At 30.4% G+C, this 26,453-nt stretch overlaps 1 protein-coding gene across 4 annotated transcripts in view; it reads right to left on the reverse strand.

Moving 5' to 3' along the window:
* The window catches only part of LOC142228862 (uncharacterized), a 409,539-nt gene that overhangs the window by 300,992 nt on the left and 82,094 nt on the right, over positions 1-26,453 (reverse strand). The window lies entirely within an intron of this gene.

Below are 26,453 nucleotides of genomic sequence, written 5' to 3' on the forward strand. Positions count from 1 at the left end.
TTTATTTCTATAGAAAATTTTGTCAAAATTTTATTTCTATAGAAAATTTTGTCAAAATTTTATTTCTGTAAAAATTTTTATCAAACTTTTATTTCTATAGAAAATTTTATCAAAATTTTATTTTTATAGAAAATTTTGTTTTGTTTTAGATTTATCAAATTTTTTTGATACATAAAATTTTGGCAAAATTGAATTTCTATAGAACATTTTGTCAAAATTTTATTTCTATAGAAAATTTCGTCAAATTTTATTTCTATAGAAAATGTCGTCAAATTTTATTTCCATTGGATTTGTTTTTTTGTTCAAAGCTGTATTTCTATAGAAAATTTTGTCAAAATTTTATTTTCATAGAAAATTTTGTTAAAATCTTATTTCTATAGAAAATTTTATCAAACTTTTATTTCTATAGACAATTTTTTTTACTTATATTTATAATTTTATTTTTTTAGACAAATTTGTCAAAATTTTAGTTTTATCAATTTTTTTATAGAAAATTTTTTCAAAATTTTATTTCTAAAGAAAATTGAGGTACCACTTATTTGAAGAAGAATAGGTTGCAAAATCTACGAAAACATCAAAATTTTTTACTCTATTCCCGAAATATAAAAGTCACCTTTCGTATATACACCCCACCATTTCTAGCCAATTAAACAATCGTAAAGGCTACCCATCTTACTGACTCTACAAGTTCGGAGTTTTTGTATAATTAAGTCAAAACATTTTAGAAATTCTTCATCACCATACTAGCGATACAAGTTTTTAATCGTCTTATAAAATGCGAGATATTTATTCATTTAATAACAGAATTTTGATTCTTAAGTATTGAATCTACTTTCAGACGATTTGGACGCTTTCACACAGTGCGCAAAATGGTTAATCAAACAATTGGCAAAATTTTAACAGGTATAAGAAAAACAAAAAAACATTCTAACAATTTATAAAGATCTACAAAATTTTTTTATTATTTTCATATTAGTTCTTCTTATGACCTCATGTCTCTGCATAAGTAATGCAGCAGCCCAGGATCAACTACAGTTTATGGCCCAAGTGGCTAAGGCTGTTCAAGTGCTAGGAAAGACAACTGTATGCATTGCTCTTCATGGTAAAAATTCTGAAATTTTATCTAAGGCCTATAAGGCTTATGACGCTACCGTTGCTGGAGTTAAGGCCAATGTTGATGGTCCCCTAACGGAGGAGAAATTTGCTGCTCTATTGAAAATCGTCGTCCAAGATACATCAGCAGCTATTGCTGCAGTAGATCCCACTTGCAATGATGTCTCAAATTATTGTTCGGATGCTATACCACCAGCAGAAGCAGCTGCCTTAGCTGCATTGGGAAAATCTTTAGTAACAATGGGTGCTACTTTGGAGTGCCTGGTGGCTAATCCTAATCCAGATCATTTGGCAAAGATTCCCATTATTATGGGTACAGCCATACAAAAAGTGGCAGCCCATAAAGGTGATTCTATAACATCGGTGGGTATTTTATTGCCGGAAATTATTGAAATTGCTGTGGGATTCCAATCGTTGGGTGCTACCTGCTCCAATGTGTCTCAGAAGTGTTAAATTGTAAACTCGAATTCCAAAATAAAAATAAAAAATCATAGAATCAAAAAACAAGACAAAAATAAATGTTAAGGGAATTGAGATTAGTGTGATAATAAACTATGTTTAAATTTACACCTCTATGGCTTCACAAAAAGACCCATCTCCTTTTGGGAGATGGGTCTTTTTATGAACTTCAAATTTATGAAAAATTCAAAAATCATAGACGTCCAAGACACCTGCAGAACGGATTATATGGAGGCTACAACACCTCTACATGCAGAAGTATTACAAGAGCTGTAGAACAATATAGCTGCAAAATTTTCAGATCACATCGAATATTCAGATCTCATCGCCTGTCGATGAGAGAATACAGAAAATAAAAATAGAAAAAAACTACAGCATTCGATGACTCGACTTTTGTTTTTGGAAGGTACATAGAAAACAATATCGATTGACGTCAATGGAAAGAGTAATTGTTCCAGTAAAATTATAATTCAAACTGCTTCTATTACGGAAATGACATCATAAAAAAAAATATTTCAGTAGAAAATTTTGTCAAAATTTTAGTTCTATAGAAAATTAAAAAAAATTTTCTATAGAAAATCAATAATTTATTTTTATAGAAAATTTTATCGTTATATACAATATTATCAGAATGTTATATATACAGAAACTTTTGTCAAAATTTTATTTCTATAGAAAACTTTGTCAATATTTTATTTCTATAAAAAATGTCAAAATTTTCTTTCTATAGAAAATTTTATTTTCATAGAAAATTTTTTATTCTTATCTATGGAAAATTTGGTCAATATTTTATATCTATAGAAAAAATTTGTCAAAATTTTACATATAAAGAAATTTTTGTCAAAATTTTACATATAAAGACATCTTTGTCAAAATTTTATTTCTATAGAAAATTTTGTCAAATTTTATTTCTATAGAAAATTTCGTCAACACTTTATTTCTTTAGAAAATATTGTCAAAATTTTATTTTGGTAGCAAACTTTGCTAAAATTTTATTTCTATGGAAAATTTTGCCAATATTTTATTTGTATTAAAAATTTTGTCAAAATTTTATTTGCTGTTGTTTTTGATTTAAGCTTTAAATCATGCATTGAATAAACTACAGGTGTAGCTTAACAAACATAGGAAAAGAATAAAGGGACAAAAGAAAGGAAAAGAGATATGTTTGTACGAATTTATTTCGGCATAAACCGGCTATCATGTAAAACCTTTTTCGGAAGGTTCAAGTGTGGTTCATTGTTGAGTTTAATGAACTGCCTGAATTTATTCTGATAACTGGTTGATAGTTTTGCTTCAAGTAGAGGATGCTAATGAGGAATGTGGTAATTCCGAAACGTGCGTCCATCCAACCATCTGGCAGTCTATAGGGCTTTGTCCAAATAAATTTGATAAACATTATTTTCCTCTATTGGTTTATTTTCCTCTATTGTAGTTTAGTCAACGCAATGGTTTTAAAGCTGACATCAAAACAACAAATATGATTGAAGTACAAACCAACAATAAAAAAATTATTTCTATAGAAAATTTTGCCAAAATTTTGGCAAAATTTTATTTCTATAGAAAATGTTGTCAAAATTTATTTCTATAGGAAATCTCCATAGAAATTTTTGCCAAAATTTTTTTTCTATGGAAAATGTTGTCAAAATTTTATATCCATAGAAAATTTTGTCAAAATTTCATTTCCACAGAAAATTTTGTGAAAATTTTATTTCCACAGAAAATTTTGTCAAAATTTTATTTCTATAGAAAATGTTGTCAAAATTTTATTTCTATAGAAAATTTTGTCAAAATTTTATTTCTATAGAAAATTTTGTCAAAATTTTATTTCTATAGAAAATTTTGTCAAAATTTTATTTCTATAGAAAATTTTGTCAAAATTTTATTTCTATCGAAAATTTTATCAAAATTTTATTTCTATAGAAAATTTTGTTAAAATTTTATTTCTATAGAAAAATTTGTCAACATTTTATTTCCATAGAAAATTTTGTCAACATTTTATTTCTATGGAAAATTTTGCAAAAAGTTTATTTCTATGGAAAATTTTGTCAGAACTTTATTTCTATGGAAAATTTTGTTGAAATTGTATTTTTATAGAAAATTTTGTCAAAATTTTATTTCTATGGAAAATTTTGTCAACATTTTATTTCTATGGAAACTTTTGTCAAATTTGTATTTTTATAGACAATTTTGTCAAAATTTTATTTCTATGGAAAATTTTGTTAAAATTGCATGTTTATAGAAAATTTTGTCACAATTTTTATACCCTTCACCACTACTGTGGTACAGGGTATAATAAGTTTGTGCATTTGTATGTAACGCCAAGAAGGAAAAGTCTGAGACCCATCGTTTAGTATACCGATCGTCTTAGAATTAAATTCTGAGTCGATTTAGCGATGTCAGTCTGTCTGTCTGTCCGTCTGTCTGTTGATGTATTTTTGTGTGCAAAGTACAGCTCGCAGTTTTAGTCCGATTGTCCTAAAATTTGGTATAGGGTCCTGTTTCGGCTCAAAGACGATCCCTATTGATTTTGGAAAAAATCGGTTCAGATTTAGATATAGCTGCCATATATATTTTTCACCGATCTGGTCATAATTGGCGTGTATATCAACCGATCTTCCTCAAATTCCGTACATCCGAATATTTTATGAGTCTCGAAAAACTTGCAAAATATCAGCCAAATCGGTTCAGATTAAGATATAGCTCCCATATATAGCTTTCGCCCGATTTACACTCATTTGCCCACAGAGGCCAATTTTTTGCTCCGATTTAGTTGAAATTTTGCACAGGGAGTAGAATTAGCATTGTAGCTATGCGTGTCAAATTTGGTTGAAATCGGTTCAGATTTAGATATAGCTCCCATATATAGCTTTCGCCCGATTTACACTCAAATGACCACATAGGCCAATTTTTTGCTCCGATTTAGTTGAAATTTTGCACAGGGAGTATAATTAGCATTGTAGTTATGCGTGCCAAATTTGGTTGAAATCGGTTCAGATTTAGATATAGCTCCCATATATAGCTTTCGCCCGATTTACACTCATATGACCACAGAGGCCAATTTTTTGCTCCGATTTAGTTGAAATTTTGCACAGGGAGTAGAATTAGCATTGTAGCTATGCGTGCCAAATTTGGTTGAAATCGGTTCGGATTTAGATATATCTCCCATATATAGCTTTCGCCCGATTTACACTCATATGACCGTAGAGGCCAATTTTTAACTCCGATTTAGTTGAAATTTTACACAGGGAGTAGAATTAGCATTGTTATGTGTGCCAAATTTGGTTGAAATCGGTTCAAATTTAGATATAGCTCCCATATATATGTTTTTCTGATTTCGACAAAAATGGACAACATTTTCCTTGTAAAATCGCCACTGCTTAGTCGAAAAGTTGTAAAAATGACTCTAATTTTCCTAAACTTCTAATGCATATATATCGAGCGATAAATCATAAATAAACTTTTGCGAAGTTTTCTTAAAATTGCTTCAGATTTAAATGATTCCCATATTTTTTTACTAACATTGTGTTCCACCCTAGTGCATTAGCCGACTTAAATTTTGAGTCTATAGATTTTGTAGAAGTCTATCAAATTCTGTCCAGATCGAGTGATATTTAAATGTATGTATTTGGGACAAACCTTTATATATAGCCCCAACACATTTGACGGATGTGATATGGTATCGAAAATTTAGATCTACAATGTGGTGCAGGGTATAATATAGTCGGCCCCGCCCGACTTTAGACTTTCCTTACTTGTTTTTTACTAACATTGTGTTCCACCCTAGTGCATTAGCCGACTTAAATTTTGAGTCTATAGATTTTGTAGAAGTCTATCAAATTCTGTCCAGATCGAGTGATATTTAAATGTATGTATTTGGGACAAACCTTTATATATAGCCCCAACACATTTGACGGATGTGATATGGTATCGAAAATTTAGATCTACAATGTGGTGCAGGGTATAATATAGTCGGCCCCGCCCGACTTTAGACTTTCCTTACTTGTTTTCTATAGAAAATTTTCTCAATATTTTATTTCTATAGAAAATTTTGTCAACATTTTATTTTTATAGAACATTTTGTCAAAATTTTATTTCTATAGAAAATTTGTCAAAATTTTATTTCTAAAGAAAATTTTGTTAAAATTTTATTTCTATAGAAAATTTCGTCAATATTTTATTTCTATTGAAAATTTGGTGAAAATCTATTTGTATAGAAAATTTTGCTGAAATTTTATTTCTATAGAAAATTTTGTCGAAATTGTATTTTGATAGAAAATGTTATCAAAAATTTAATTTATATGGAAAATTTTATCAAAATTTTATTTCTATGGAAAATTTTGTCAAAATTGCATTTTTATAGAAAATTTTGTCAAAATTTTATTTCTATGGAAATTTTTGTTAAAATTGTATTTTTATAGAAAATTTTGTCAAAATTTTATACAAAGAATATGTTGTAAAAATTTTAGTTCTATAGAAAAATTTGTCAAAATTGTAATTCTATAGAAAATTTCGTCAACATTTTATTTCTATAGAAATTTTGTCAAAATTTTATTCCTATAGAAAATTTTGTCAACATATTATTTCTATAGAAAATTTTGTCAAAATGCTATTTCTATAGAAATTTTGTCAAAATTTAATTTTCATTGAGAAATTTTGTCAAAATTTAATTTCTTTTTTTGTCAAAATTTTATTTCTATGGAAAATTTTGTTAAAATTGCATGTTTATAGAAAATTTTGTCACAATTTTTTTCTATAGAAAATTTTCTCAATATTTTATTGCTATAGAAAATTTTGTCAACTTTTATTTTTATAGAACATTTTGTCAAAATTTAGTTTCCATTGAGAAATTTTGTAAAAATTTAATTTCTGTGGAAAATTTTGTCAAAATTTTATTTCTATAGAAAATTTTGTCAAAATTTTATTTCTATAGAAAATTTCGTCAATATTTTATTTCTATTGAAAATTTGGTGAAAATCTATTTCTATAGAAAATTTTGCTAAAATTTTATTACTATAGAAAATTTTTTCGAAATTGTATTTTTATAGAAAATTTTGTCAACAATTTATTTCTATGGAAAATTTTGTCAAAATTTTATTTCTATGGAAAATTTTGTCCAAATTGTATTTTTTTAGAAAATTTTGTCAAAATTTTATTTCTATGGAAAATTTTGTTAAAATTGTATTTTTATAGAAAATTTTGTCAAAATTTTATACAAAGAAAATGTTGTCAAAATTTTAGTTCTATAGAAAAATTTGTCAAAATTGTAGGTCTATAGAAAATTTCGTCAACATTTTATTTCTATAGAAATTTTGTCAAAATTTTATTCCTATAGAAAATTTTGTCAATATTTTATTTCTATTGAAAATTTTGTCAAAATTTTATTTCTATAGAAAATTTTGCCAACATTACCAATAAAAAATTGTGAAATGCCTCTTAGATGGAGAGCAATATTTAGCAATATGTAACAAGCAAAACATCAAGAATTCTACCAATCTACCAAACAGTCAAAAATCTATAACTTTTGTTAGAATTCTAACAACCGTGTTTTGTTAGAATTCTGACAACCGTGACACCGATCCGTTATAACAGATATAAGGAGTGATATCTGAGAACACTGGTATATCTAGTGGGTGTTTTAAGTTTAGTATCGTTCCAACCCTTGCAATCCCCTCATCGGACATTCGCCATTATAACAGCCTTCTCACACAGTATGAACTTGCAGGTAGCCATACATACCAATATATTCCACTTTCCCTGGCTTAGTTCCTAACCATACTAACTCATCCGCTTTGCAGTTCCCTGGTATGTTTCTATGGCCAGCCGTCATATCTCTCATAGAGAGATTTGCAGCAGTCGATGGCCGTTTTCGTGTTAAGGAAATCTATATAACGTTTATTCCCCACGGTCTGTGTGCTCCACGCCTCACTGTTAGAAATTAGAGATTCAAACGTTTTGTCGAAAAGAGGTTTCGCCAGATAGTAATCCACTACGTACGAGCGATATTTGTGTTGCTTACAGCAACTTTAAAGATTCATCTCGCCCAACAATGGAATTAACTGGAGAACATTTTCGGCGATTATGTTTTAAAAATTTCGGAGTGGTATAACTTATCGTGCGAATGGGCAAAAGAATTGCTCCAAAAATACGATAGCGGTGCTTCGAAAGACGTCTGGGACATCGTGACGGGTGGCGAATTGTGAATTTGCGCGTTTGAGCCCGAAATTAAACAGCAGTTGTACGGGTGTTTCCAAATGAGCTAAATCCATCAAAAGTTGCTCGCGCATGAAGCACTTCCAAACATCGCCCGAGTTTTTTTTTTTTTTTTTTGAAAATCGAGAATTCTATCGTACCTCTAGAAAAACGCAGAACAGTCAATTCTGAGTGGTACACAACCTTTTGTTTGCAAGTTGTCTTCCAATAAATCGGGAAAACCAACCGCAACAGATGGATCACTCTTCACCACGTGAATGTGCGCTTTCAAACATCGTCTCAAGCACCTACACCTTTGAGCAGTCAAAACATCGATTTGGTGGGTCATCCGCCGTATGGTCCTGACTCAACATCGAATATTTGTATGAGAAGTCAACGTTTTTCGGCACCTGAAGAAGCGGTTGATTCGTTTAGAATGCATGGTTTGGAGATATCTCAATCAGAGTGGCAAATGTTTTTCGACAACAGTGTATAGATCTTAATGAGGAATAATTAAAAAAAAGACAAAAAAAAAAAAAAACGATTTCCGATGATTAATGGTCTTTGTTCCCTTATCGCGAAATATAAAGATGTATCCGTTTTTTAAACACAGGACCAAATTCATTAAATCAATCCCGTCTTTACCTCTATATCTACTTTCCATTAACAATTTGCAAAATAATTTCAAACCAGATGTATGACGTTACAACTCTTAATTTTAACAATTCTTTTTTATTACATTTAATTAAATCAAAGCTAAATAAAACAAATTGCTTTTAGATAAAAATGAAACTGGTATATTTAATTTAAACACACAGCATTAGCTGTTAATCTGTATTATACTAAATCGACAAAGCATATTTCTAACAATTTTAAATTAATTTCAGAACCTCAGCATTCGGCAAATCGGCCAATCCAATTAAACTTAAAAACAAAAAAACCGTTTACTTCGATCCAAAATTGAAAACATTTGATATAAGGATAAATTTAAGACAAATTTCTTTTTTTTAATTTGAGTTTTGCATACTTGATGTTTCAAGTGCTATCCAAACCCTTTAAAAACATATTAACGATAACTTAAATTTCCAAATTCAGACTCGACTTTAAATAGAAATTTTGCATGTTTCTAGTAAAAAAATATCTTTAAAATAAAGTTTCGAAAGACGTATCCACGTTTTGAAGGACTTTTTTCTTTGTAGTCAAGCCAAAAAAAGCCAACAAATTTAAAGAGGATATCATTAATTTTGAAGAAATTTTCAGACTTCTTAAAGCCAAATACTTTAAAAATTCCATCTTCAGGCAAATCGGCTAAAAATTTCGATTTCTAAAAGCCCAAGAAGTTAAATCGAAAGAATGGTTTATATGGGAGCTATTCCGGCACACCAATTAGCGGATCTAAAATACCTCTAGAGGTTGAGTTTTAAGCAAATCGGCTAAAAATTGCGATTTCTAGAAGCCCCATAAGTGAAATCGAGAGATTGGTGTATATGGGGGCTATAGCAAACCATAGACCGAAACAGAAAATATTGGACACAACCGTTTGTAGATCTAGAAAACCTCTGTCGTTTGAATTTCAAGTAAATCAGCTAAAAATTGCAGTTTCTAGAAGCCCAAGAAAGCAAACCGGAATATCGGTCTATACATCACATCTAAACCCGAACTTCTCTAGATTTTAAATTTCATGCAAATCGGCTAAAAATTTTAATTTCTACACGGGCGAAAAAGACTGTTTTTCATATGTTTGGGTGTAAAAATTATAAGTTTGCAACTCAAATTTTTTAACATAATATTTTTAAGTGCAAGCATATAATGTTCATAGAGTAGCATAACACTTTTGCAACATATATGTTAATATGTTATAACATATTATGTTTGGGACAAAAAATTCTTGTAAATATAATATGTTTGGTTGCAAACATATATTAATTTAGAAATATCCTCCAAACATATATGTGTTTAGAAAGAGAGACCTAGAGAGTATGCTGCACGTAAAAAGAATGGAAGTAACCTATTGGCGCCTTAAAAATATATACACACAAAGAAAATGTCATTAAAATTTTTTCTACATATTATGTTTGGGACAAAAAATTCTTGTAAATATAATATGTTTGGTTGCAAACATATATTAATTTAGAAATATCCTCCAAACATATATGTGTTTATAAAGAGAGACCTAGAGAGTATGCTGCACGTAAAAAGAATGGAAGTAACCTATTGGGGCCTCAAAAATATATACACACAAAGAAAATTTCATTAAAATTTTTTCTACCAGTGTATGCCCTAAGGTGAAACATAATATGTTTGAACAATACAAACAATATTTTGTTTGGACAAATCATGAAAATATATATGCTTGAAACAAAATGTGTTTGGGGTATATGTTACAGAAGCGATTTTTTTTTTTTTGAGGGTGTAGAATCTTCAAAAGTCAAGCCGGGAAATCGACCACAACATATTCGGCGCACCTATTTATGGACCTAAAGTACCTCTAAATGATAAATTTCATGTAAATGGGATAAAATTGCGTTGTCTAGATGTTGAAGAACCAGAATCGAAAGATCGGTTTATATGGAAGCTATATAACCGATATAGACCATCTTCGAACTAAATAGGGGGTACACCAAAGCTTGGACTGATACACACTATATTCCACACACCCTTTTATGGACCTAAAATATCTCTAGATATTGAATTTCATGCAAATCGGCTAAAAATTACAATTTCTAGAAGCCCCAGAAGTCACACCGCGAGATTGGTCTAAATCCAAACTTCTCTAGATTTTGAATTTCATGCAAATCGGCTAAAAATGTTAATTTCTAGAATATTCAAAAGTCAAGCCGGGAAATCGGCCGCTATGGAGATTCACAACATATTCCGCAAAGCTATATATGGATCTAAAGTACCTGTAAATGTTAAATTTCATGCTGAAGACCCAGAATTGGAGGGTGGGTTTATATCGAAGCTATATCAAAACCTGGACAGATATAGACAATCTTAGTCTACCCCCTAAATAGGGGGTACACCAAAGCTTGGACCGATACACACTATATTCCATACACCCTTTTATGGACCTAAAATATCTCTAGATTTTCAATTTCATGCAAATCGGCTAAAAATTGCAATTTCTAGAAGCCCAAGAAGTCACATCGCGAGATCGGTCTAATGGGGGGCTTTACCAAAACATGGACCGATACACATCATGTTTTTCATACCTATTTATTACGATTCGAAGTTAAGCTCAATGACAAGGGACCTCCTTTTTATAGCCGAGTCCGAACGGCGTTCCACATTGCAGTGAAACCACTTAGAGAAGCTTTGAAACCCTCAGAAATGTCACCAGCATTACTGAGGTGGGATAAGCCACCGCTGAAAAACTTTTTGGTGTTCGGTCGAAGCAGGAATCGAACCCACGACCTTGTGTATGCAAGGCGGGCATGCTAACCATTGCACCACGGTGGCTCCCTAAAGTACTTTTGGATTTCCAATTTCAAGCAAATCGGATAGCTAGAAATTCAAGAAATCGAATCGAGAGATCTATAGGGGTATTCTACCAAAACATGGATCGATACACACCATATTCAGCACGGCTATTTGTGGACTATAGCATTTCTATATTTTGGACTTCTGTAAAATCGGATAAAACTTGTGGTGTTTAGAAGCCCAAGAAGACAAATCGGGAGATCGGTCTCTATGGAGGCTATGCCAAAACATGGACCGATTCACAACATATTCGGCTTACCTATTGATGGATCTCCAATTCCAGGCAAGTTAGATAAAAATTGTGCCATCAAGACCCCGAAGCGGAGGGTCGATTTATAAGGGGCTATTTTACCACCTGGATCGATATAACCATATCGGATGAGTATGTGCAAAATTTCAGCACGATAGGTTCAATATTGAAGGCTTTGGCGTGATTACAACAGACAGGCAGACGGGCAGACGGGCATCATTATATGGTCTTAGAATTTCTCCCTGATCCAGAATATATATTTTATATAGTCCGAAATCTATATTTTGATGTTTTACAAACATCTCCACACCTCTCTCTTTGGTGATGGGTATACAATCTAGATATTTTGAATTAGCCTATTATGGTATCAAGGTAGGCGATATGGTCACATAGTTGCTATAAAAGTAGCCACCTTTAAAAAATATCAAATCAGTTTGAATTTGAAAAAATACCATGGTAAAAGCAATAGCTTCAGGTACGATTTAATAAAGTCAATGGTAGAAATAATCACAATTTGTTTTATTATTTACAGTCCTATTCATAATTTTGGTAATTGGATTCTGCCATGCTGATGAATCGATGAATCCTCTGAATCTTATGATACAAGCTGGCAAGGGTATAGCAAAAGTTGGCATAAATACCATGTGCCTAGCCGATCATTCAGATAATGCCGATATTATTACTCAGATGTACGCAATATTTGATAAAAATTTGGTGGATATCAAAGAAAAAGTCAACGGACCTCTAACGCAAGACAAACTGGCTGGTCTTCTGCAAATTCTTATTGGTGGTACCTTATCGCAGATGTTGCCTTTAGATGGTAAATGTGCTGCAGCTACCAGTTATTGTCCTTCAGTTAAATCAACATCACTGTCACAATTGGGACGATCTTTGGAAACTATTGGTGAGACTATGGTATGTCTTGCGTCAAAAGCACAACCTGAAATTCTTGCAGAAATCCCCGTAGTAATGGCAACTGAACTACAAAATGTAGGTAATCTTGAAACTTTAAATTCGGTGAATATTTTTCTTACGACTTTTCCCAAATTTAACAAATATCTGGTAGAAAAAGAACCATCTTGTGGTGATTTACCCAAAAAATGTTAAATAAAAATCTTAAATAAATTACTTGAATCCTAATGGGTTTTTGTCACAAGTATATAAAGCAGTAAGTTCGCCCGGGCCGAATCTTAAATACCCACCACCATGAATCAAATATTATAGTTTCATGTGAAAATTCCAGGGGAGTTTGGTGACAAGCAGATCAGTTCAACCAGTACACTTCCCGAAGATAAATTCAAATATTTTACCTATGAAGACTAGATCAGATTCTGGACTTATAAGAACCATATTTGTTTGAGTTTTAGAGGAATCATAAACATCGTGTGCAAGAAAATGAAATAACGCCTTGATTTAAAATCTAACATCTGTAGATTTTTACCCCATTATTTAAATGATTACCAGAAGTAAAATCTGGAAACTATAATTCAGTTTCAAGCAATTTTCATTATCAGTGCACATGGACCGATATTCACCATTTTTCCTAAAATACTTGTAGATTTAAAATTTCATGCAAATTTGATAAAAAAAACTATGGTTTTTAAAACCCCAAGAAGTAAAATCGGGAGATCGGTCTATTTTGGAGATAAACCAAAACATGGACCAATACACGCTATTTTCGGCTCTCATATTTAAGGTCCTAAAATACATGTAGATTTCTCGTTTCAGGCAAATTGGATAAAAACTGCGGATTCTAGAAGGAATACACCTATTTGGATTCCTAAAAACCTCCAGATTTTCGATTTCAGGCAATGTGGACAACAAATACGGTTTCTAGAAGCCCAAAAAGTAATATCGGGAGATCGGTCTATCTGATGGCTATATCAAAATATGGACCGATACTCACCATTTTCGGCACACCTCTTTATTGTTCTAAAATACCTCTAGATTTCCAATTTCAGGCAAATTGGATAAAAATTACGGATTCTATAAACCCAAGACCCCTAATCGGGGATACACCAAAACCTGGACCGATACTCACTATTTTTAGCACAACTCTTTATGGTCCTAAAATACCTCTAGATTTCAAATTTCAACCAAATTGGATAATAACTACGGACTAGAAGCCCAAGAAGTAAATTCGGGAAATCGGTCTATATAGGGGCTATACCTAAACATCAACCGATAGTCACCATTTTTGGCACACCTCTTTATGGTGCTAAAATACTTCTAGATTTCCAATTCCAGGCGAATTGGATAGAAACTATCGATTCTAGAAGCCCTAGAAATATAATCGGGAGATCGGTCTATATGGGGGCTATATCAAACCATGGACCGATAATCACCATTTTTGGCACACCTCTTTGTGGTCCTAAAGTACCTCTAAATTTCGAATTTGAAGCACATTGGATGAAAACTACGGTTTCTATAAGCCCAAGCCCGCAAATGGAGAGGTCGGTTTATATGGGGACTATATCAAAACCTGGATCGATATAGCCCATCTTCGAACTTGACCGGCCTGCAGACAAAAGACGAGTTTGTGCAAAATTACAGGACGATTGCTTCATTACACTAGCCAACAACCATTTTGTGAATTGTTTCCAGCATATTTTTTCTTATTGATTATGACCTACTAAACACGAAAATAATTTTTAAATTTTCTGTCGATTGGTTTTCGAGATATAATTTTTTTACCAAAAGTCCGCTATTTGTTGTCAGATTTTGTTAAGTAAGGGCTTAATTTCTTTGTAAAGATTCCAGCTACACGTAAAAAAACAAAAAATTGCCGTTAGAAATTTTTTTATATTTTATATGAATTTTTATATGTTTTTTTTTTGCCACATTTTTACTTAAAAAACGCCGTTTTTTACCTTTTTAAGCCGCTAACATCCAAACTACTTACCCGATTTGAAAATTTTCTGAGAATGAGTTGTAGACGGCTCAATTTTCTTTAATTTGAGTAGTATTAGGATCAAAAAGGTCAAAGAAAACGAAAGATATGCTCAAAATTGTAGGTGTACCTCCAAAAATTAAAAAAAAAAAAATTAAAAAAATTATATCTCGAAAACCAATCGACAGAAAATTTTTTAAAAATCATTTTCGTGTTTAGTAGGTCATAATCAATAAGAAAAAATATGCTAGAAATAATTCACAGAGAAAAGTTTGTTATTTGTTGCCTAGTGTTATTGAAGACTGTAGCGTGATTACAACAGACAGACAGACGGACATCGTTATATCGTCTTAGAATTTCTCCCTGATCAAGACAGACAGACGGAAATCGTTATATCGTCTTAGAATTTCTCCCTGATCATGAATATATATATACTTTATACAGTCGGAAATCGATATTTCGATGTGTTACAAACGGAATGACAAACTTATTATAACCCCATCACTATTCTATGGTGGTGGGTATAAAAACAAAAAAATGTTTTGGTGCTCGGTCGAAGCAGGGATCGAACCCACAACTCTTGGTATGCAAGGCGAACCTACTAACCATTGCTCCACGGTGACCAACTAAATGTATGTTTCTGATAATTAAAGTTTGTTTAATTAGCTTGTGAGCGTCGACAACGATGCTATATAAATATAACTGTTTAACTGTTGATGTCAATAACAGCTACGTAGCTCAGTGGCTTACAAATTATATGGTCCGCGGTTCGATTCTCCGTCCAGGCGAAGGTAAAATTAAAAAAAAAATTATAAAATCGAATAATTTCTTCTACATTGTTTGTATTAGAGAAAAAGGTACAAGGAACTAAAAAAAACTTAGTGGAAGTGAGAAGGTGTGAGGGAAAATGCAATTAGGCAGAAAATATTGCGTTTTTTTGTGGAGTTAAGCTTTATGAAATTGTTTTTACATCCTGGAAAAGAATAAATGTTTATCACAAAAAGTATATAATTTTCTTCCAAAGAAACTTCCTTACAGGGATAAACAAATGAGAAACGATCTTTGTTTGTCTAAAATTTCGTTTGGGAGGAAAGAATTATTGTTTTTTGCGTGTACTAATCGAAACTTTTTTGACTACAAATGGATCTATGGGTTCGGTCACATATATTGGTAGGTGCGTCAATAAAATCACTGCCTTAATAAAAATACAATAAAATTAATTAAAAATAAAATATACAACATCAACACGATGACAATTGAAAACAAAAAAATCAAAATGAAATAAAATTTCAAGTTCATTATTGTTGCATGAATGACAAGATGACCTTAAAGACTTGGCTTGTAATTAGATCACGCTGTCGTATACTATTAACATACATGCATCTATTGTGAGATTAAGAGAAAAACCAACATAGAAAACTTGGAATTCTTTTGTCATTTAAATTGCATGTGCTGCAATCAAGGTTCACAACATTTTTGCCTTGGCAGTCAGAGGATGAGGGTGACCGTGACAATCGAAACCATCAGATTTTCCCATGGCTTTTCGTAGTTGCAATTGTCATTGCTGAACTAGTGGGTGTGTCAGAGGTCACATTGAAAGTTCTAAGGCCAACACATTTTTCCGATTATATACATACCTAGTCATAGTGAAAAAAAAAACAATTTTCAAGACAATTCCCAATATCTATTAAGCACTTGCCAAGGAAAAAAATTGGTAAATAGTTGAGCTAAAAAACTCATTACCAATTGTGCCATTACTCACAGTTTTATCATCGGCTTAGAAATAATGGCTTGTTGACAGTAAGCCATTATTTCTAAGCAGTTGCCAAACACAATTGTTTATTTGTTTATTACTGCCCCTAGCAATCCATCTCTCATCTAGGGCACGATTGGTCACGAGCCAAAAATAATCTACCAAAATTTGGAGAAAATCATACCAAAAAAGTACCAAATAAAAAAGATTATTTTGCCAAAACACTATTCCTAGAGAAAATTTTGTCAAAATTTTATTCCTAGCGAAAATTTTGTCAAAATTTTATTTCTATAGAAAATTTTGTCAAAATTTTATCTCTATAGAAAATTTTGTCAAAATTTTATCTCTATAGAAAATTTTGTCAAAATTTTAGCTCTCTAGAAAAAATAATTTACCTCTATAGAAAATTTTGTTAAAATTTTATCTCTATAGAAATTTTTATCAAAATTTTATCTCTATAGAAAATTTTGTCAAAATTTTATCTCTATAGGAATTTTTTTAAAGCTTTATCTCTATAGAGAATTTTGTCAACAATTTATTTCTATAGAAAATTTTTATCTTTATTTTTATTTCAATTGAAAAATTTGTCAAAATTTTATCTCTACAGAAAATTTTGTCAAAATTTTATCGCTATAAAAAATTTTGTCGAAATTTTATCTCCATCGAAAATTTTTGACAAAATTTTATCTCTATTGAAAATTTTGTCAAATATTTATTTTTATAGAAAATTTTGCTAAAATTTTATTTCTATTAAAAATTTTGTAAAAATTTTATCTCTTTAGAAAATTTTGTCAAAATGTTATCTCTATAGAAAAGTTTGTCAAAATTTTATTTCTATAGAAAATTTTGTCAAAATATTATTTCTATAGAAAATTTTGTCAAAATTTTATTTCTATAGAAAATTTTGTCAAAATTTTACCTCTATAGAAAATTTTGCTAAAATTTTATTTCTATTGAAAATTTTGTCAAATTTTATCTCCGTAGAAAATTTTGTCAAAATTTTACCTCTATAGAAAATTTTGTTAAAACTTTATCTCTATAGGAAATTTTGTCAAAAATTTATTTCTATAGAAAATGTTGTCACAATTTTATCTCATAGTGAAAAAAAAAACTATTTTCAAGACAATTCCCAATATGTATTAAGCACTTGCCAAGAAAAAAAATTGGTAATTAGTTGAGCTAAAAAACTCATTACCAATTGTGCCATTACTCACAGCTATATCTTCGGCTTAGAAATAATGGCTTGTTGACAGTAAGCCATTATTTCTAAGCAGTTGGCACACACAATAGTTTATTTGTTTAGTACTGCCCCGAGCAATCCATCTCTCATCTAGGGCACGATTGGCCACGAGCCAAAAATAATCTACCAAAATTTGGAGAAAATCATACCAAAAAAGTACCAAATAAAAAAGATTATTTTGCCAAAACTTTATTCCTAGAGAAAATTTTGTCAAAATTTTATTCCTAGCGAAAATTTTGTCAAAATTTTATCTCTATAGAAAATTTTGTCAACATTTTAGCTCTCTAGAAAAAATAATTTATCTCTATAGAAAATTTTGTTAAAATTTTATCTCTATAGAAATTTTTATCAAAATTTTATCTCTATAGAAAATTTTGTCAAAATTTTATCTCTATAGGAAATTTTTTAAAGCTTTATCTCTATAGAGAATTTTGTCAACAATTTATTTCTATAGAAAATTTTTATTTTTATTTTTATTTCAATTGAAAAATTTGTCAAAATTTTATCTCTACAGAAAATTTTGTCAAAATTTTATCGCTATAAAAAATTTTGTCGAAATTTTATCTCCATCGAAAATTTTTGACAAAATTTTATCTCTATTGAAAGTTTTGTCAAATATTTATTTCTATAGAAAATTTTGCTAAAATTTTATTTCTATTAAAAATTTTGTAAAAATTTTATCTCTTTAGAAAATTTTGTCAAAATGTTATCTCTATAGAAAAAAAAATATTATTTCTATAGAAAATTTTGTCAAAATTTTATTTCTATAGAAAATTTTGTCAAAATTTTATTTCTATAGAAAATTTTGTCAAAATTTTACCTCTATAGAAAATTTTGCTAAAATTTTATTTCTATTAAAAATTTTGTCAAATTTTATCTCCGTAGAAAATTTTGTCAAAATTTTTCCTCTATAGAAAATTTTGTTAAAACTTTATCTCTATAAGAAATTTTGTCAAAAATTTATTTCTATAGAAAATGTTGTCAAAATTTTATCTCTACAGAAAATTTTGTCATTTTTTACCTCTATAGAAAATTTTGCCAAATTTTAACTCTCTAGAGAAAAATTTGTCAAAATTGTATCTCTATAGAAATTTTAATCAAAATTTTATCTATATAAAAAATTTTGTCTAAATTTTATTTCTATAGAAAATTTTGTCAAAATTTTATCTCTATAGAAAATTTTGTCAAAATTTTATCTCCATAGAAAATTTTGTCTCTATAGAAAATTTTGTCAAAAATTTATTGCTGTAGAAAATTTTGTCAAAAATTTATTGCTGTAGAAAATTTTGTCAAAATTTTATTTCTATTGAAAATTTTGTCAAAATTTCATTTTTTTACAAAATTTTGTCAAAATTTTATTTTTTACAAAATTTTGTCAAAATTTTATCTCTATTGAAAATTTTGTCAAGTTTTTAACTCTCTAGAGAAAATGTTGTCAACATTTTAACTCTCTAGAGAAAAAAATTTATCTCTGTAGAAAATTTTGTCAAATTTAATTCCTATAGAAAATTTTGTCAAAATTTTATTTCTATAGAAAATTTTGTCAAAATTTTATTTCTATAAAAAAATTTGTTAAAATTTATTTCTAAATAAATTTTTGTCAAAATTTTATCTCTATAGAAATTTTTATCAAAATTTAATCTCTATAGAAAATTTGGTCAAAATTTTATCTCTATACAAAATTTTGTCAAAATTTTATCTCTATAGAAAATTTTGTCAAAATTTTAACTCTCTAGAAAAAAAAAATTATCTCTATAGAAATTTTTATGAAAATTTTGTCTCTATAGAAAATTTTGTCAAAATTTTATCTCTATAGAAATTTTTATCAAAATGTTGTCTCTATAGAAAATTTTGTCAAAATTTTATTTTTATAGAAAATTTTGTCAAAATTTTATCTCTATAGAAAATTTTGTCAAAATTTTATCTCTATAGAAAATTTTGTCAAAATTTTGTTCCTATAGAAAATTTTGTCAAAATTTTATTCTTATAGAAAATTTTGTCAAAATTTTATCTCTATAGAAAATTTTGTCAAAATTTTATTTCCATAGAAAATTTTGGTAAAATTTTATCTCTATAGAGATAGGCTTCGATTCTGATCAAAAAATAAACTTGTACCAAATTTGAAGTCGATTGGACTAAAACTGTGACCTAGACTTTGATCACAGATATGTGTTCACAGCAGACGGACGACAAGACGGACATGGCTAGACCGACTCAGGGACCCACCCTGAGCATTATTGCGAGGAGGCCCTAACTTTCGGCCGTATATACAAGCATCAATATCAAAGAAGTATTTTCTTTAAATGCAAATCAAAACGAATTAAATGCAAATAAACCCTTACGAGGATTGTCTTTAATATTTTTTATATGCTTTTAAGAATATTTTCTAATATCAAAAGAAAACTTCGTTTGTCTTCTTTTAGTCAAGTATTCAAGAATTTGCAATATCTGTTTCTACTTGTCATAAATACAAAAGTTACTACTTAACGTTTATATGAAATATAGACAATAATAAAACTAAAACTGAAATACTTTGTTTCGGTTTGGAATTAAACGATCATTGTTGTTATTGGTTTTTAATTTGTTGTTTGATTGATATGGCTTTTGTTTGTTTTAATTAGTCAGTTTTATTGGATTTCTAAATCAGTTTCAAAGTTTCAAATTGAAATGGGTTAATAATAATGGGCGGCTTTTTAGCTTTGTCAAACCATATATGCTATTGACGGAATCATGGTGGTATAGACAGTTCTATGTTTGAATTATATTCAACAAGGTAGAGTATATTTAAACATAATAAAAATACAATACACGATTTTATAAACCTTCTTTGGTATTTATCGATTAATTCTAACAAAACATATAATTTATGTGGGAATTTTGTGTTGTTAATGGTACTCGTAAAGGGTTGTTTACTAAATGGCTACTTTTGTTACTAAAATGGGGAAAATAAATTATATAATTATAGTGTTAACTTCAACCTCTTGATTTGATTAATTTTTGAAAATTGTCTGAAATAGAAAAATGTATATGTAGCACATCCATCTTAAAGATGGTGAAATTATGATGTACTACCAGTTTATCTCTATAAATATAAACTAAAGACTTACTCAATTTAACGTCATCTTCAGTTGTTACCTGCAAAAAAGAAAATTGAAATTGGTTTTATTATCGTCCAAAATGAAATATGAGATAGTCTGACTTAATACAAGAATAAAAATAGGGAAAGTAACAAATACTTATAATGGAGACAGTTTTTTGTACTTATGTAAAATCTCTAGAATTAAAATTTAAATCGGCTAACGCTATCCAGTTAATTGGATGAAAATCCCATTGAAAATTGCTCTACAATATGAAACAGCTTACCATATTTCCTCAACACTGGTGTAAATTTGACATGCATAGTGAAAATAATAATTCTTCTATCTCTCCAAGATATACATGGGAGCTATATCTCAATCTGAACCGATTTCAACCAAATTTGCACTGAAAAAAATATTGTCGTGAGGTCAACGATTTCATGTCTTTAAAATACGAATACAAATTTTGCTTAGCATAGAAGACGCATTTCTCTAATATAAAGTTATTTTCCTTGTCCAAAAGTCGATAAACTTTTCAATGCAGTCGTATTGTCCTTATAATTAAGTTATTTGACTTAAAAATGTGTATCTTAACATGAAAGAAAAAATTTATAGACTAAGGTCAACTTGACTTTAATAATTCAGAAGAATTCTTTAAATTTAATGAAATTGTCTTTAAATTTGTTGTCTTTTTGCGTCTTGACTACAAAGCAAAAAATCGTTCAAATATAGGACATGTTTTTAAAAACTTTATTTTAAAGAAGTTTTTTACTTCAAACATAGCACAATTTCTACTGGAAGTCGAGTCCTAATTTGGAAAATAAAATTGCCGTTAACTCGTTTTTAAAGGACTTTGATAGCATATGAAGAAAAAAAGCTGAGAAAGCGAAAAATTAAAATTTGCTTCCTAGAAGCAAGTACACAAAACCTAAATTTAAAAGAGAATTGTGTCTTAAAAGTATCCTTACTTGTATTATCCGCTTCTTTGGCTCGGAATCAATACCAAATTTTTTAAAGTAAAGACAAAATCTTTGGAAATGAGTATGCTTTTTTTTCAGTGTGGCACACATACCGATACTATTAAACGTACTCCTTGTATAAATGAAGTGTGTTTGAAGTAAGTCAGAGTAAAACTCTGGCTTTTGAAGCCATATAAGTTCAAATCGGTCGAAAGATATATATGCCACCTATATATAAATCTGAACCGATTTCAATCAAATTTACAAAGCACTGGTAGAATGTCAATTTTACTCTCTGTGCAAAATTTCACGAAAATCGGTAGTAAACTTTGGCCTCTGTGGTCATATGAGTCTAAATCGGACGAAAATATATATGGGAGCTATATCTAAATCTGAACCGATTTGGCTGATATTTTGTAAGTTTTTCGAGACTCCTAAAATGTTCGGATGTACGGAATTTGAAGAACATCGGTTGATAAACACGCCAATTATGGTCAGATCGGGGATAAATATATATGGCAGCTATATCTAAATATGAACCGATTGTTTCCAAAATCAATAACGATTGTCTTTGTCCCAAAAAACGACCCTATGCCAAATTTGAGGGCGATCGTACTTAAACTGCGACCTGTACTTTGCAAACAAAAAACAAGTATATACACGCTCACAAAAAATCGCTTCTGTAACATATACTCCCAAACATATTTTGCTTCAAGCATATACATTTTTGGCTATTGCCCAAACATTTATATGTTTGATCTCTTCCAATATATAATATGTTTGAAAGCATATTGGTCTAAACAATATATGTTTGGGTAGTCAATTTCCAAACATTTTGTATTTTTGCATCCAAATTCAATAATGTTGTCTTCCAAAAAACAATATGTTATTATGCGAACATATAATATGTTTGGAAGCATTTTGCACCCAAAAATATTATATGCTTAAAAAAAATTCTCCCAAACAATATTGTGCTCAAAATTTTATTTATTTATTTATATATTTACAATCATAATGAATTACGAAAATAAACACGTGCTATATATATAACAACATAGGTTTTCGACCTGAATGCTCAAAATTTTGTTTCTGCCTAATTGTATATTCCCCCACATCTTTCTCACTTCCACGATATTTTTTAGTTATTAGCACCTTTTTCTGTAATACAAACATTGTAGAAGAATTTATTTAATTTTATGATTTTTTTATTTTAATTTTACCTTTTGCCGGACGGGGATTCGAACAGCGGACCACACAGTTTGTAAGGATCAAAGAAGTAGCTGATGAATTGCCCAAGGAAAAATAAAATGTTCATTTTGTAATAACAAGCAACAACCACCAACTTTATTTAATATCGCTCCCTATTAAATAGCGCTCCAAGCTACTAAACACATATATGTTTATAGGCTATTTCTAAATTAATATATGTTTGCATCCAAGCATATTATATTTACAAACATTTTATGTCCCAAACATAATATGTTCTAACATATTAACATATATGTCCCAAACATGTTATGCTAGTTTATGAACATTATATGCTTGCACTCAAAAATATTGTGTTTAAAAATGTGTGTTCCACACATATAATGTTTATAGCCAAACATATGAAAAACAGTCTTTTTCATCCGTGTATGGCCGTAAGTTCGGCCAGGCCGAATCTTATGTACCCTCCACCATGGATTGCGTAGAAACTTCTAAGAAAGACTGTCATCCACAATCGAATTACTTGGGTTGTGGTATCTTAAATCGTTTTCTAAATTGTGAGTTAATCCATACGTGGTATATATTAGACAAAAAAAGTTATGTATAGGCAAGCTCTACAAATAATTACGAATCGATATGGACGTTTGCACGGTACGTAGAGAGCCAGAATTGATCTGTGGGGGTCGCATATATGGGGGCTATATACAATTATCAACTTGATATGGACCAATTTTTGTGTGATTAGGGATCGATTTATCTGAGGTCTATATATAACTATAGACCGATATGGACCTAGTTAGGCATGGTTGTTAACGGTCATATACTAGCACAATGTACCAAATTTCAAATGACACGGATGAAATTTTCTCCTCCAAGAGGTTCCAAAACCAAATCTCGGGATCGGTTTATATGGGGGCTATATATGATTATGGACTGATATGGACCACTTTTGGAATGGTTGTTAAATATTATATAGTAAAACCACGTACCAAATTTCAATCAGATCGGATTAATTTTGCTTCTCCAAAAGGCACCGGAGGTCAAATCTGGGATCGGTTTATATGGGGGTTATATATAATTAGGGACTGATATGAACCAATTCATGCGTGATTGTTGGATACCATATACTAACATCACATACCAAATTTCAACCAAATCGGATGAATTTTGCTCTTCCAAGGGGCTCCGGAGGTCAAATCTGGGGATCGGTTCATATGGGGGCTATATATAATTATGACCGATTTCGACCAATTTTTGCATGGGTGTTAGCGGCCATATATTAACACCACGTACCAAATATCAACTGAATCAGATGAATTTTGGTCTTCCAAGAGGCTCCGGAGGTCAAATCTGGTGATCGGTTTATATGGGGTATATATAATTATGCACCGATGTGGACCAATTTTTGAGTGGTCGTTAGAGACCATATGCTGACACCATGTGCCAAATTTCGGCCGGATCGGATGAAATTTGCTTGTCTTAGAGGCGCCGAAAGCCAAATCGGGGGATCGGTTTATATGGGGCTATATGTAATTATGGACCGATGTGGACCAATTTTTGCATGGTTATTAGAGACCATATACTAACACCATGTACCAAATTTCAGCCGGATCGGATGAAATTTGCTTCTCTTACAGGGTCTGCAAGCCAAATTTGGTTGTCCGTTTATATAGGGACTATACGTAAACGTCTACCGATATGGCCCATTTGCAATACCATCCAATCTACATCAATAACAACTACGTGTGCCAAGTTTCAAGTCGGTAGCTTGTTTCGTTCGGAAGTTTGCGTAATTTCAACAGATGGACGGACGGACGGACATGCTCAGATCGACTCAGAATTTAACCCCGACCCAGAATATATATACTTTATGGGGTCTTAGAGCAATATTTCGATGTGTTACAAACGGAATGACAAAGTTAATATACCCCCATCCTATGGTGGAGGGTATAAAAAACAAGCATATACAGCAGTAAGTTCGGCCGGGTCGAATTTTAATACCCACCACCATAAGCGTAGGAAGGCCTCTGGGGAGGGGGCTTAGACCCTCCCAAAAAAATTTTTCGCCCCCCCCAGAATTTGAAACTCTGTTTATGATTTTCCATTTTTCAATAAATGTCAATATTTTTTTTTAATTTTTATAAAAATTAAAGTATATACAATCGCACAAAGTTCCGCTAAAGACTTTCATGAACAATCGAATTACTTGGCTTGTGGTAGCAGTTGCCGATGGCAATGTTTGAAGTCAGATATTTATGAAATAAAGCTGTGGTTGAACTTATGATCGATTTAGTTTAGTCAATTTAATTTGAAAAGTAGTAATTGATAGTAAAACTATTCTTTCATAAATTAATATCTTAATAATGCTGCGAAAAGCGTTGCCAAAAAAGTAGTGAAAATGTTCTTTTTCGGTCTAGAAGTGGTGCAAAATTGGCGGAGAAGCAATTAATGTAATATGAGCTTGTCATAGGACAAATGTCCACCGTTTCAACAGCCGTTGCAATGAATTTGCATCACTTCTTAAGGTGAGATCCGAATACAGTCTTTTGAATGTGAATTAAAAAATTTTGTGATATTTTCCCAAATAAATAATTTTTATATTGTTTTTATGATTTTTAGTGCATTCTGACGCTTGTTTGAAACGTTTTTCCTCGAATAATTTCCAAATTATCGATTTTCCCATAATGGATTTAGCAGTTTTGTGGCAAAATTTGATTAATTTGTACCAATTTATTTATTCTTACTCTTTTTTAAACTATTTGAAAAAAAGAAAACAAAAAATTACACATTAAAATATGAAAAAATGAAACTTCCTGTGTAGTTAAAATAATTGAGGACATTTTTGGAAGTACTTTTAAAGTTGTGCCTTTAGAACAACTCAACATTTTTTTGCTGGGAAAAGTGTGGAACTACTTTTAGTTGCTTTATTATAAATTAATTGTCGAGTTATTTTGATGTCTAATTTTTTATTCAATTTTATGAAATAAAACATTAATTGAACCTATAAGTCTATAAATTTTTAGCTAGGGGGGCTATAGCCCCCCCTAGGAAAATTGTCTAGCTACGCTAATGCCCACCACCATGAATCAAATATAATAGTTTCCTTTGAAAATTTCAGGGGGGTTTGATGACATATATTTTCCCAAGCAGATCACTTCAACCAGTACGTTTCGCGAAGACAAATCTAAAGATTTTACCAATGAAGGCTAGATCATATTCTGCATTTATAAGAACCATTTTTTGGTTGAGTTATAGAGGAATCATAAACATCTCTGGTAAGTGTGCAAGAAAATGATGAAATAACGCCTTGATTTGAAATCTAAAATCTTTAGATTTGTATCCCAATTATTAAAATGATTACGAGAAGTAAAATGTGGAAATTTTACATTCAGTTTCAAACATTGTTCATGATCAGTGCACCTTGTGTACCCTCAAGATCTTAAATGGGTCTATATGGAGGCCTTACCAAATGGACCAATAAAAACTAAATCATATACACTTTTTTGTAATTCTAAACTGCCAGTATATTTTCAATTTGTGGCAAATCCGATAAAAACTAAAATTTCTAGAAACCCTAGGAGTTAAATCGGGAGATCGGTCTAATGCCAAAAACATGGAGGGATACACACAATATTCAGTGCATCTAATTGTTCTTCTAACATCTAGACCCCATATCGGAGGGCAGGTTTATACGGGAGCTATATCAAAAACTGTACCGATACAGAATATATTCGGCACACCTCTTTATGCTCCTAGAATACCTATAAATTTCCAATTTCAGGCAAATTGGGTAAAAATTACGGATTCTAGAAGCACAAGAAGTAAAATCGGGAGATC

This window comes from Haematobia irritans, chromosome 3, assembly GCF_050003625.1.
Source record: "Haematobia irritans isolate KBUSLIRL chromosome 3, ASM5000362v1, whole genome shotgun sequence".
Lineage (NCBI taxonomy): Eukaryota > Metazoa > Arthropoda > Insecta > Diptera > Muscidae > Haematobia > Haematobia irritans.